The 14,124-nt window shown below is 34.0% G+C and overlaps 1 pseudogene; it reads right to left on the bottom strand.

Annotated features, from left to right (window-relative positions):
• Positions 1–2,736: 2,736 nt before the first annotated feature.
• Positions 2,737–14,124, bottom strand: part of LOC137646546 (uncharacterized) — a 32,727-nt pseudogene continuing 21,339 nt past the window's right edge.

Consider the following 14,124-nt stretch of genomic DNA (forward strand, 5'->3'; position numbering starts at 1 on the left):
ATGATGGCCATAATACTATATATATATATATATATATATATCTATATATATATATATATATATATATATATATATATATATATATATATATATATATATATATATATATATATATATATATATATATATATATATATATATATATATATATATATATATATATATATATATATATATATATATATATATATATATATATATATATATATATATATATATATATATATATATATATATATATATATATATATATATATATATATATATATATATATCTATATATATATATATATATATATATATATATATATATATATATATATATATATATATATATATATATATATATATATATATATATATATATATATATATATATATATATATATATATATATATATATATATATATATATATATATATATATATATATATATATGTATATATATATATATATATATATATATATATATATATATATATATATATATATATATATATATATATATATATATATATATATATACATATAAATATATATATATATATATATATATATATATATATATATATATATATATATATATATATATATATATATATATATATATATATACATATAAATATATATATACATATAAATATATATATATACATATATATATATATATATATATATATATATATATATATATATATATATATATATATATGTATATATTATATATAAGATATTTATGATAATAGTAGTCATTATTATTATTATTATTATTATTATTATTATTATTATTATTATTATTATTATTATTATTATTATTATTATTATTATTATTATTATTATTATTATTCCCCCCCAATCTCAAAATTTTTATAATTTGGTTTTAGGTGTTCCATTATTTTCATTTTTCAGCGTCAATATATTTTTATTACCCCTACATTATAAACATTTAGATGGACCTTGAGATTTTCACTGTTCACTGTATCAAATGCCAACATAAGCTATTTTAAAGATATTAGTAGGTATGTGTAACAGAATAACATTGTTTTTGTATGAACCCCAATAATTTGCATATCTTTGAAATATATTTCACAATTCATGTTCATATTAGAGGTTTCCTCTTTTACTCATCTGTATTGTGATATACCATACTTAGCTGGTAGCAACGTGATTTTTCTTTAGAAGGGGAATAAAATTGCATGTTTTACATTACGTAGTACAATGGATTTAGGACTATAATCCATGACATTAGCCTATTCAACAATTACATTTTTTTTTGTGATTTTGTTTGTAAATTCATTTTGATAACCCATCGTAAAACGTTATTCTTATTGGCCTTGTATATGAGATTTCTCTTTAGGGAAATTGTTTTTCTTCATAACACGCATCGATGGGAAGTAAATATTCATCTGATGATTATTTAACAGTAATTTTCAATTATTAAGAATTCCATACTTCGTTTATAAAGAGCACGATGTATAAAGCCAATATATATGCTTACCTATATTTTTTTTTTATATATAATAATATTATAGTGTCACATATCCCCCTCTGTAATATTATTTTCATTATTTTTTTTTTGGGGGGAGGGGGGAAATGCCTCTCATTTTCATTCGTAATGAACATCAGTGTCACAGCCAAAAAGAAGCCTTCTGACTGTCTGTTTGTCAGCAAAATTTTCTCCTTTTGGTTATTACTTTGAAGCATTTCGAAACTTTATACCTGCTTTTACGAGTTCAGGTATCATGGCAAAGTTCACTAAGTTCTCCAGAATCTATGTTATTGCTGCGTGGTTATCCACTTCGCGTTTCAGAATCAAATACTACCTACTTGGGAAAAGGAGCATATTCATTTTAACCGAGGAGGTAAACTTTACCGTCAACCTAGTAATTTCAAAGGCTTTACTTGAAAAAGATTGGCCTGTAACGTGCAAAGATTTGAGTAAACAGCATGAGAGCTGTCAGACAACTGATTTATTCAACGAAAATCACGTGCATTTATGCGCTGAAAATGGACCACATAATCTTTATAATTTCATAACAATGCTGGCAATATAATGGACATTAGCATTCGTACATTTAACAACTTTTGTCGTTTAAGCTGAGAGTTCAGTCTTAAATGCAGTTAGCAAAATAAAAAATACCAAATTAATAACGGTAATAAAAATTTACCCGAAATCAGCATGATTATATTGAGCTTTTTTTATCGTTTAGGTTGAATAGTGCTCGATTCTGACAGTGGTTATTATGCATGGAGAGAGAGAGAGAGAGAGAGAGAGAGAGAGAGAGAGAGAGAGAGAGAGAGAGAGAGAGAGAGAGAGAGAGAGAGAGAGAATAAGATTTTGTAGCACGAACAAATTGGAACAAATTGTCCGTGTTTAGTTTTGTTACTGTTTGTAGAGAAGCAACGTGAATAAGTACAACACATGTTTGTAGAATTCTGAGAAATATAAGTGGAAATTTCACAGTATTCATAATATACAGAAATATGGTCTTTGTAGTGAAATTAGGCTCAAGAATTGCAGTTTATACCTGACTTACTTTTATTGTCTATTCCAATTTATATGGAAATGTAATACAATATCAGGCCCACTAGCATATTCAGAGCTAGATAACAAAGATGTTGATCAATAATTCCCTTTAAACTTCAAATCTATAACAATATTCAAGAAAACTTGTATTTTCGCTACCATTTGATTAAATTGTTGAAGGAAAACTTATAATCCAGATATTTGTTATTCATATCACAAGAGTGAGTGCGTGAGGTGCTTGGCATCCACGGAATCGGCGAGCCAGCTTGATTGATATCATTTGGCATGATGGTAACCCTCTTGGCTTGGATGGCGCACAAGTTGGTGTTTTCAAAGAGACTGACGAGGTAAGCCTCAGAGGCCTCCTGAAGGGCCATGACAGCAGAGGACTGGAAACGAAGGCCAGTCTTGGAATCCTGTGCGTTTTCACGTACCAGACGCTAGAAAGGCAGCCTTCTGATGAGAAGTTCAGTGCTGTTCTGGTAGTGACAGATCTCATGGAGGGCTATGGTACCAGGTATTTAACGATGCGGCTTCTTGACTTCTCCTGAAGCAGGAGCAGACGTGCGAGCAGCCTTGGTGGCAAGCTGCTTGCGAGGAGCCTTTCCTCCGGTCGATTTAAAAGGCTGTCTGCTTGGTACGAGCGATTGTGTAGAGGTGAAAACACCTTTTATTTATTTATTATTATTATTGTTTTTTTTTTTTGTAGAATCACGGAAAAATGTGTAACAGTTAAAAATTTTCTATTTTCATATTGTTACTGTTCTTGAAATATTTTATTTTAAGTGTTCATTATTACTCTTGTAGTTTCTTTATTTCCTGGTCTCCTTCCCTCACTTGGTTATTTTCTCCTGTTGAAGCCCTTTGGATTATAGCATCTTGGTTTTACAACTAGTGCTGTAGCCTAGCTAATAATAATAATAATAATAATAATAATAATAATAATAATAATAATAATAATAATAATAATAATAATATTAGAAATACTTTTATTGTCATTATTATTATTATTATTATTATTATTATTATTATTATTATTATTATTATTATTATTATTATTATTATCAATAATAATAATAATAATAATAATAATAATAATAATAATAATAATAATAATAATAATAATAATAATAATAATATTGATTTTTAAAAACATTTATTATCCCTTTTCATCCCCTTTTTTGTCGGATTTTTTTTTTCCTTTTGTTTATAATTTAAATGTAACTAATATTTAGTAGGTCCGAGAAAAACCATTGTTTGTATAATCTTCGAACATCATATCTTCTGCTCTCTAATTCATGTTTTAAATATTATGACAGCCATTACCGTATATGCCGTATTCCCTTCTTTCAAACGATGTAGTTAAATTATTCATATTTGTATAAACACTTTCCGACATACATTCACATAAGCACACGTGCTTATATAAGGAAAAACCTCATTATAATTATGGTATAAGTTCAAGCGTACGATTCTCATTAGTATTGTAAAAAAGCGTTTCCATTGACCTAAGTTAGGCAAGTAAGAAACTCCTAATAAATAACATTCAAAAACATGTTTTCCAATTTCTAGATCTTCCCTAGGCATTCAAAGGAAATATAAATGTCTCTCCTTTCAATCATAGTAATTAGGAGAGAGAGAGAGAGAGAGAGAGAGAGAGAGAGAGAGAGAGAGAGAGAGAGAGAGAGAGAGAGAGTACAAGATATATAGGATAATATAACATTTAGTTTCCTTCACAAGCATACATAATTTACACATATATACACAAACATAAACACACACAGATATATATATATATATATATATATATATATATATATATATATATATATATATATATATATATATATATATATATATATATATATATATAACGGATTTTGAGCGAAGCGAAAAATCTATTTTTGGGTGAGATCGCCATGTCGTCCTGATGGAAGTTCCTAAGATAGCTTCAAAAGGATATATTATATACTACAGTGATATTCCCAGAGAATTAACCTTCAGGTTCCAGAATTCTAACTCCTGGAGCGAGTATCCTTAAAATTTTCTCAAGGATATCGCATAATATCAGATTACTCATTCTTGACACATCTCATAGCAATCTCCACCCCAAATAGCGTTAACGCTTCGAGGGGGACGTGGTAAAAGAATAGAAGGGGTCCATAACTAGGATGGCGGACATTCCTTGTAGCATTGAGCGTGGTGCTACAGATACAGTACGTCAGGGATGGAACTGTGAAGATCTTTTCTTTTAAGAAAGAAGGGTGGGTCCATCAGGACGACATGGCGATCTCACCCAAAAATTGATTTTTCGCTTCACTCAAAATCCGTTTTTTGGACTCAAGCCATGTCGTCCTGATGGAAGTATACCAGAGCATTAATTTATCTGTGGATTTTCATCAGTACCTTAACCTTGGGACAACCTTTCTATGATCATTTGGATCAATCGAGACAAATGACGTTACCGTTATCCGTCATTATCACTAATCATCTCCGATGTTAGTGCTTCCTGCCCCCTACAGGGAAGAGTCATTCTAGACGGTAGAAAGGGGGGTCTCAAGGTAAGCATATATTGTATGGACAAACATAAGAATACACCAGATGAACAAACCGTCTTGTAGTTTGTGAAAATTACCAAATACTTAACAGTGTTTCTTAAATCCATTGTTTGTGAGCATACAAATTTATAAAAGTACATACTCTGGACTATAATCATGTAATTGTCTGGCGAGTTAGGACGCAATTACATTCTATAGACGTTTATTAGTAAGTAAAACGAATGTAGCATAATAACGGAACTATACATGTAACTGTACAGAGATTATCTTTCTTTCATGGAAAGCAAGAAATGATAAGTGCCACTCTCAGATGGAAGAAAATTATAAAACAAATTATTTTCATAATTCCTGTACTGGTTACTTTTATCGGCACTGTGTACTACATACACCGGCACTAGTGCTATCTGTATAATTCCACACCTGGGATTTTGAACAGAGCTAGTGTCACCATGGTAACACTTGATCAAAGGAGGTCACACCATAAGAGGGATGACCTCTTCTCCCTTTAATTGACAGTCCCAGTCAATTAGCTGTTCATCGTAGAATTAGACGGCGGGTTAAGTATTCTACCCGACGTCACCACATACTGCTTCAGATCATGGACTTGCTTAGCATAGTGTTTGTAGAACACTGTGGATGATTCTCACCCAGTATATGTGCGAGGACATTTGAAGTCCAAACCATTGACTGTCTATAACAGTAATTAAGGGGCAGGTTTCAATACACTACCTGCCGCCACTACATAGTGTTTCAGTTCATGTACCTGTTTTACATAGTGTTTGTAAAACACTCTGGATGATTTCCATCCAGTATATGAACGAAGACGCTCAAAGTTCATATACTAAAAGAAGTACTGTCAGGATCCGCTCTACTAATAAAGTAGGTGAGCTTCGCCCTCAGTTGTTTTAGGGATAAGTTTGATCCAGAGGTTTCTCCTTTAAAGAGCTGTCCTCCCCTGAAGTCTGAAGTTCTACAAAGATAGACCTTTAGACACTCTACCAACATAGAGAGACATTTTCCGTCAGAGGGCAGATTCTCCAGGGACCCCACCTTTTAGTGGGTAGCTCATTCTTGGTGAGAAAGGATGGATCAGGGAAGAGATTCAGTTCTCCTGTTTTTGAGAACTGAATGTGGCCCTCATCCCTAGAAAGGGCCACTATTTCACTAACTCTAGCCCCTGAGGCTATAGCGAACAGAAAAATAACCTTTTGGGTTAGATCCTTAAGCGAACAATCTTCATTATTCAAGGATGAGGCATAATGTAGGACCTTGTCCAAAGACCAAGAGATAGGCTTTGTTGGTGCAGCAGGCCTAAGCCTCGCACATGCCTTCGGGATCTTATTAAAGATCTTATTTGCCAAGTCTACTTGAAAGGCATATAGAAGAGGTCTAGTCAAGGCTGACTTGCACATAGTTATCGTGTTGGCCGCCAAACCCTGGTTATGAAGATGGATAAAGAAGGACATGCAGAAGTTCATTGAAATCTCTCTCGATCCTTTTGTTTTTACGAAAGCAACCCACTTTTTCCATGATGACTCATATTGTCTTCTAGTTGACTTAGACTTGTATTCCTCTAAGAATTCTATATTGCCTCTTGAGATCCCAAATCTTTTCTTAACCGCTAGGGCAAGAAAATCATGCAATGAAGGGTTTGGGTTCTCTGTAATAAATCGAAGGCAATTAATCTCTGAACCTTATGGAGTTATCCCGGGTTCAGGATAAAGGACAGCCTCAGCCTCTGTTCCTTCCTCAAGGAGGATAGATTGTTCTTGGACTAGCTGGGAGCCAACAGAGCTACTCCCGCCTGGAAGGATCTCAGCATGTTGAGGACTCTCAGCAGGCGATTGGATGGGATGAACTGGAAATCCTAAGCCTATCCCTTCCATTTCAGAGACATGATGTTTATCATTTAAATTAGAGGATCCTCGTATAGGGCTACATATTAAGGTAGTTCCTTGACAGCGCTCGTAATGAAGAGGTCGGATTGCAGTTCGGGGACTTGTTCCCATCTGGGAGGGAATAGGTCTGTGTCCGTGGACCATTCTAACTCTATCGGCCTGACCCTGAGTAGAGCATCCACTGTCACATTCTGGATTGGTTGTATATGAACTGCTGACGGGTGCCATACCTTTAGGTAAGGGATGGCTAACTACATTTAAACTGTATGAGACGTTTTTTAGCATCGTCGATTGCAGCGTCTCGTTATTGCTTTGGAGTCCCAGATCAGCTGTAGACAATCTGATCTGCTTGGAGAGAGTTTCCCTACTCATGACTGGACCAACATGGTCTTAGGATTTTCGGGCTTTGACCTTTGTTAGGGAAGCGATTAAGGAAGGACCGCTATCGGTCTTTTTTGGCCTCTTCGAGCGTTTGATGCTTGTTTTCTCCAGGCTCCCAGCGCATCTTGCAGCCGTGCTCTTAGCACAGGGCCTGCCTTTATTGCGAACTGAAGAGAAAACAGGGTTCCTCCCTGTTCTCGCTTTGGAAATCTGAAATTTATCTTTCATCCACGATGTTCCGGGGACCGGATCATTTCTTCAGATGTTCATAGACCAGCCACCTTGGGTGCTTCCCACCCCAGCCTCTTGTCCAGGAACATTGTTGCCTGAACCTTTCTTAGGCTTAAATATTGCATGACTGTGTCTGCCAATTTTATGAAGGCAGCTACGACTGTCTAGTCTGACGAGTATCTTTCCTAGGAAGTGTGTTACTTTGTGTAACCTGAATCCTAGATAGGAGGGGAAAGGGTGATTGACTGGAAGCTGCCGATAGACGACTTTCAGGTCTGGTAAGACTATAGGCACCCTTTTTTTGCAGCGGGGTCCTTATGTTCAGGAGGATAAACCTCCTGGACTCGTTGTTTTATTTGGACTTGTTGAGTGGCGATAATTCCTGAATAACTCTAAATTTTCTTGAGTCCTTCTCGTAAACACACAACGGCCTTCCCTGGAATTTGGTGGACTAAAGTTTCCTTACCACCTGTGTGCTTTAGAGCTCTCAGGTAAACTCCTCCAGGAGGGTTTTGGATAATCGGAGGAGTAGAGGAAATGGTGGTAGAGATATCTCCACCTCTCATCTTAGTCCCATTTTGATTAGGCCATGGACCCAAGGATCGAAGGTCCAGTGATCCTAAAGGAATCTTCCTCCTACTAGAAGCATTCCAATGCTTCGACTGATCATCTGTCTGTGACCTCTCGGTCACTACAACTGTGGATCGTTGTTGAACCGTTTGAAATGGATGTCCAGAACTCTCCATCTTCCTTTTAGGTTGGGGACCCACAAACTTAGAAGATTCTCTTTTTGAAAGGATGCCCCACTTTTGGAGAAGTCCTACTTTCTCCGTGGAGCCGTTCTTAATCACATCCTTGACTACCTCGTCTGGAAAGAGGTCTTTACCCCAGATGTTGGAAGATATTAGCTTTCTTGTATCGTGTTTCGCTGTTGCGTTAGCTAATACAAACTCCCTACATGTTCTTCTAGCCTTTATAAAGGTATAAAGGTCTTTTACCAAAGTAGCCATATGTATTTTGGATAAAACCTTAAGCATGTCTGGAGTATATTGATGAGCTGAACAGAACTCTATGTAGTTCTGTAGAGATAAGGAGGCTGCAAGTCTCTCCTTTGTTTCTTGTTCATCCTGTAAGAGAAACACAGATAATTTTGAAAGATTTTCCTTAAATTGTCGACTGGCCACATCCGCCTCAAGTCTTCCTACTGAAAAGGTGAAATGGGCCTTCTTCCAGTTCTTCTCCTGTCTGGGAAATGCTAGTGACAGAGGCTCGCACTCCTTGAGTGTAGGACACGGTTTACCTGTCTCTATTGCCTCAGTGACATATTTGAAAGCCTTTTCCGTAAAGGGGAATGAAATTGAAACAGGAGCAAGAAAGGAAGAGTGCTTGTTACCCGGTGTGGATACCTTCGACACCGAGTAACGCGCCTTTTCTATGCAGCTTGATAGAATAGCCTGTGCTTTATCATTGTCGAGAATCATAACCTCCTTTGATTCCGTTCCTTTTTCTGATGTTGGTTCATCCTTCAGTCTAATGAAACAGTTCGGGAATACGTCAAAGCTTGGCCAGAACTGGATTTTGACCAAAGGAACAGCACCCATCTTCTCCGAGATGTAGAGTTTGCCGTTTAAAATCGGCATTAGCTCCGCAAACCTCCAGGGATTGGTTGTGAAGCATGTCAGAAGGTCTTGATCTACGAGTCTTTTGTACGACCCTTTAGGAGCGACAAGTGGAGTTTTACCAATCTCTACCTTGCATTTCGCTTCCTGCTTTGTGCTCTGTTTGCACAAATTTTCTACTAGATTCTTGACTTGGGCCCATAACTGGTTCATTCCATCTAAAAGAGGGATAGAAGGCGGAGACATTGATGTCGTTGGCTCATGAGCCTGTTGGGACAGAGACAATTCCAACCCGACATTCTCCCCTTCTTCCCGTGGGCGCTTTTTGCCCTCCTTCCCGAAGGTTATTTGGCCATCGGGAAATGTAACTCGTGTCTGGGGTACCACTATTTCCTTACTCGCTGTTGGAAATAGTAACCTACGCATCTTGTCATTAGGCAGGTAAGGTCCCGGAAAGATTTTCTGAAAGCCTCTCACCCAGTTGCGTAGTTTGAAACGAGCTGCATCCCTAGTCTCCACCGACTTGGGATTCTTGAAACCTTCGGACAATAGGGCCCGACATACTTTGCAGGCCTGCGGGTTCCAATACTGTAGGTGTTCGGAAATAATATTGCAGGGGGCATGAAACCTGCTTGCATTATGTCCGTAAAAACACTTACTCATAGTTTTGCAGAAGACTGCAACACATGACATCTGGCGTTCCTCCTGTAAAGAAAGGAAAACAAAATGAGTATACGATTGATTATCTCACTGATAACCAATAAATCAAAAGTCATATCTTAACAGAATAGCTTAGGATAGCAAGCTATAAAGGGATAGTAGGAGACACATACTTGTGTATCCCTTGCAAGCAAATGCTGGTACCTCCCCTCAGTATTAAGTGATAGGAATTTCCTTTTCGAAGGAATTCCAACTGAAAAAGGGGTTTTCTAACCCCTAGGGATAGGGAAGTGCATACTTCACTGTCCCTTTCATACTAAATACTGGGGTACGGAAGACTGATTTCTCAATCAGCTTAACGAAGAAAAACTATTCCTTCAATGTAAGAGCGGGTGCAGCATAAGCTCACAAGAGGATACCCAAGATATGCTAGAAATAGTTACTGTATAATCATACTGTAGTTTTCTATTTGCAGTATGTACTATATTGCAATATACTGGCTACTGTATGATTATATATAGTATGATCCAGCAAATGTGTTGCCTTTCTGGTAAGCAACTGACTGTACGGTCCAGCTGGCATGATGCCAACTGGACTGGGGAAAGGAAAGGCATATATTTGTATATATCCCACCCAACTTATTTGCTGTGACCCCCCTTACAAAATTAAAACATAGAGTTTCCTAATCATGAATACTCGAGGATAAGGGCTCTGCCCTTTAAGGGTTAGTCTTGTAATCTCCAGTCCTTAAAATTTTAGTATTGCAGGGTAATCTGAAGACTGATTTCTAATCAGAATATTGAAGAATTAAATTCTTTCAATATAAGATTGGGTTTCACAAATATTTGGGTAGGATTTTCAAACATATTGGGAAAACACTACTAGCATAAAATATACAGAAGCTTTCTATTTGCACTATATCCTATACTTCAGAAATACTAACTACCTGTATAAACATATACTGTGGTACAGCCAGCATATCGTCGGCATAGCTAGCTAATGCTAGCACATCTAGCCTGCTAGCTAAAAGGAAGAGAGATGGCGTGGAGAACAGGCTACCTAATACTGTCTATATATGCAGTAAAACGGATGTAAAAGTCTACTATTTCTACCTTCTCCAGAAAGAAAGTTCAAATGGAAGGGGAGAATATAAAATTCAAGCTTCCATCCAGCTACAGTACTGTCGCCGGCAAGGATCTGTCTAAACTTTGCCGGGCGGAACCGCTGGCCAGTACTGTAGTATATAATATATCCATTTGAGCTACCTTAGGAACTTCCATCAGGACGACATGGCTTGAGCCCATATATATATATATATATATATATATATATATATATATATATATATATATATATATATATATATATATATATATATATATATATATATATATATATATATATATATATATATATATATATATATATATATATATATATATATATATATATATATATGTGTGTGTGTATATATATACATATATATGTATATATATATATATATATATATATATATATATATATATATATATATATATATATATATATATATATATATATATATATATATATATATATCTGACGAAAACGATGTTTTTAGCACACATTCAAACATATATATATATATATATATATATATATATATATATATATATATATATATATATATATATATATATATATATATATATATATATATATATATATATATATATATATATATATATATATATATATATGACACACACACACACACACACACACATATATATATATATATATATATATATATATATATATATATATATGTTTATATATGTAATATATATATATATATATATATATATATATATATATATATATATATATATATATATATATATATATATATATATATGTTTGAATGTGTGCTAAAAAACATCGTTTTCGTCAGATTCTAAACGCCACCGATGAAATGTCAAGTGATGGCATGCTCGTATTTCCTGACGTCTGCTGCCAATTGCTAGTTTGACATATAAGTGTTTCAGCGATAAAAGAAACACATGAAATTGATGAAATTCTCTTTACAAATTGTCGGGAAAATGGTCCGCCGAAAATTTAGGAACAAATACTTAAGAGGCAGATAATCAATAATAAAATAATCTATATAAAATGAAAACTGTTAAACACCAATTAAAAACAGTTCTTGTTTATTTGTTGATGCATAAATCTTGAACTAGCATAGCAAACTATCACAGAATAAGATGTACATATTTTAAAAAAAATCGAAAGATTAAAGCGATTCTCTTATTATTTTCTTCATAATGTAAAAATAATTGTCTTTTTTTACTTGTCCTTTATTTACTAATGTTATGTTAAAGAGGCCAACGTTGTTTTATGGTTCATGTTGAGGTGGCCATATGAATTATTTTTTCTTTATATTTGTATTTGTTCTTTGAGATCAAATGTGTTCTATTTACTTGAAGTTTCCTGCCTGGAAGATCCTTTGCCTGACATAGTATGGCAGTTCTGTCCTATTGACCAATTATTTTCGCAATTTCATTAATTTTTCCATACATTCCTATAATATATTTGATTTTGTAAATGTTGCTATTTTCATTTGGTTATTGTTTATTCCATTTTCTAGTAGTTATTTTTCCGTTTGCTGTGAAATATTACTGTTTTATATTACAATTCCATCTGGAAATATAAAGCAAGACCTGTGATGGTGACATCGCTAGTGTTAACCCTTTCCACTCCATGGGCTACCTGTGGTAGCCCAAGCAAAATACGTCGTCCTAGTACACACCGAAAAGATCTTATTTATTCATAAACTGTTTCTATTAATTAAAGTTATTCGCTGTTTTAGTCGTTGCTTCGTTTTCTGTGGTTCTTTAAGATTAATATTCCTTGTTTTCTTAGTTAATACTCTCCCCCTTTTTCCCCCCTAGACGAGTTAGAATTAATAAATAAAGGCAGACACTCACGATATCCATTTCTCAGTGCGTTTGGCCTCGTTCAGCAGCAAGTACCGATTGTGATCGACTCCCGTCTCACCAGATAATTTCCGAGGTCATCGCTTTTCAAACACTCATCCTATATCATGGCTTCATCGAAAAAGTTTTTGCGAACTACGTCGGAAGTTTTAGAATGTCTTGATATATGTTCTTCAGAAGATGATTTTGTAGGCATCGACGACAAAGAGGAAAATTGTGATGTTAGTTATAACGGAGTTTTCATGGACATGGAAAATAATGCTTCATCCGATTCCGTTTCTGAGCACGCTGGCAGTGACTTTGACGAGAGGCTCTACGACCCTCCACGAGAATTGCTAGAAGTGAACGATGAAGTAGGTAGTGACAGTGACGATGAAGAAAATGAATGGGAAGAATATAATGAAGAAAAAAACTAAACCATCGTAATTATAGAAAAGAGCTATGTGAACACTTATTGGTGATTTCCGAGTAAGATTGGGAGGAAAAAGATCTCTTGTCAACGGACATGAAGTACCAGAAAGACTAAGGAATGATAAATGCCATATAATAAACTGTATAACGGATAATCTTCTAAGAGATTGTGCTGCTTGCAGCGATCGTTACGGGCCCGGTGGACGTAAAAAAAGCTGCGTATTGCTGTCTTACTTGTCCTGGTAACCCAGCGTTGCATCCAAAAAATTGTTTTATGTTATATCACACAAAAGTTGATTATAAAGTTAAATATTAGATTTTTTTTCCAGAAAAAAAACCATTCCAAATAAAAAAGTTTCAATTCTTCACTTTTCTGACAAGATATTTTTTTGGTTTTCTAAATCTTGTATTGTAAATTGTTAACTTATTTTTCCAGATTTTATTTTTTTTAATTCTTATATTTAAATTGCATTTTTGTATATTTTATTGGAACGATTTCTCATACAGAACACTTATTTAATGTTATAACAGAAAACTGAAATATGATGTCAAACATATAGATTCTGAGTAAAAAATAATATCATAATTATATATAATGCCATGATTATTCTATTTTTTTATAAGAGTATCAATTTATTCATTTCTCTATCTTATATGATAAATTATTCAAAAGATTTTATCAACATAATTTTCAATCACATCTATATTTTATTTCGTATCAAACTCTGAATAGTTTGTTCTTGTCAGGACTAATTAATAATTATATGCTCATATTATACTGGACTTTTTTTTCCACAAAATCCATGTACATTTCTTAAATAACATCATTAAAAGAGTTATTTTGATATAAATTACAGTAAAAT

Source organism: Palaemon carinicauda, chromosome 9, assembly GCF_036898095.1.
Source record: "Palaemon carinicauda isolate YSFRI2023 chromosome 9, ASM3689809v2, whole genome shotgun sequence".
NCBI classification, from domain to species: Eukaryota; Metazoa; Arthropoda; class Malacostraca; order Decapoda; family Palaemonidae; genus Palaemon; species Palaemon carinicauda.